At 45.8% G+C, this 1,822-nt stretch overlaps 1 pseudogene; it reads right to left on the reverse strand.

Annotated features, from left to right (window-relative positions):
- LOC105539360 overlaps positions 1 to 1,822 on the reverse strand; it is a 14,045-nt pseudogene that overhangs the window by 4,937 nt on the left and 7,286 nt on the right.

Here is a 1,822-nt window from a genome sequence, read left to right on the forward strand (position 1 = left end):
GGATGGATGAATGGTGGATGGATGGAAGGATGAACAGGTGGATGGATGGAAGGATGGAAGGATGGAAGGATGAACAGGTGAATGGATGGTTGATGGAAGGATGAATGGACGGATGGATGGATGAACAGGTGAATGGATGGACGGGTGAATGGATGGATGATAAATGGATGAAGGATGGATGATAAAAGGATGGATGGATGAATGGACAGATGGATGGATGATGGCTTGATGGATGATGGCTGCATGGAAGGATGAACAGATGAATGGATGGATGATGGAAGGATGGATGATGGAAAGATGGATGGATGATGGAAGGATGGAAGGATGGATGGATGAATGAATGAATGGATAAATGGATGGATGGAAGGATGAACAGGAGGTGAGTGGATGGATGATGGAAGGATAGATGGATGATAGATGGATGGATGGATATATGGATGAATGGATAAATGGATGGATGGATGAAGGATGGATGGATGGAAGGATTAACAGGTGAATGGATGGATGATGGAAGGATGGATGGATGAATGGATGAACAGGTGGATGGATGGTGGCTGAATGAATGAATGATAGATGGACGAATGGATGGATGGATGGATGATGGATGGATGAATGGAAGGATGAACAGGTGAATGGAAGGATGAACAGGTGAATGGAAGGATGAACAGGTGAATGGATGGATGATAGAAGGATGGATGGATGGATGGAAGGATGAGCAGGCGAGTGGATGAATGATGGAAGGATGGATGGATGATGAATGGATGGATGGATGATGGATGGATGGAAGAATGAACAGGTGAATGGATGATGGAAGGATGGAAGAATGGATGGAGGGATGGATGAACAGGTGAATGGGTGGATGGATGATAAAAGGATGGATGATGAATGAATGGATGGATGGATGGACAGGTGAATGGATGGATCATGGACAGATGGAAGATGGTTGGATGGATAATGGAAAGATGGATGGAAGGATGGATGGAAGGATGGATGGACAGAAGAATGGATGGATGGAAGGATGGATGGATGGAAGGATGGATGGATGGGCAGACGAAGAGGTGAATGGATGGACGAAGAGGTGAACAGAAGAATGATGGATGGATAGATGGATAGAAGGATGAACAGTTGGATGGATGATGGAAAGATAGATGGAAGGATGGATAGATGGACGAACAGGTGAATGGATGGACGAACAGGTGAATGGATGGATAGATGGACAGGTGAATGAATGGATGACAAAAGGATGGATGGATGATAGATGGATGGATGGACGGAGGGATGGATGATGGATGGATGGATGGATTCGTGGAAAGACGAACAGATGAATGGATGGATGATGGAAGGATGGAAGGATGGATGGATGGATGGATGATGGATGGATGGATGGAAGGACCCACAGGTGTATGGGAAGATGATGGAAGAATGGATGGATGGATGGATGATGGATTGATGGATACAAAGATGAGCAGGTAAACAGATAGATGATGGAAGGATGAATGGATGGGTGGATGGACAGGTGAATGGATGGATAGACGGGTGAATAGATGGATGATAAAAGGATGGATGAATGGTGGATGGATGGATGATGGATGGATGGACAGAAGAATGGATGGATGGATGGAAGGATGAACAGGTAAATAAATGATGGAAAGATGAATGGATGGGTGGATGGACAGAGAGTGAACAGCACAGGGGTCCTCCTGCATCCCTTGCCACTCACCTGGATGTACAGGTCACCAGTCTGCCGCAGGACGTAATAGATCTTCCCTGCTTGCAGCCAGGCATACGCCTCCTTCTCTTTCCTCTGGAGGTCAATGAAAAT

Source organism: Mandrillus leucophaeus, unplaced genomic scaffold (genome assembly GCF_000951045.1).
Source record: "Mandrillus leucophaeus isolate KB7577 unplaced genomic scaffold, Mleu.le_1.0 Scaffold2038, whole genome shotgun sequence".
NCBI lineage: Eukaryota > Metazoa > Chordata > Mammalia > Primates > Cercopithecidae > Mandrillus > Mandrillus leucophaeus.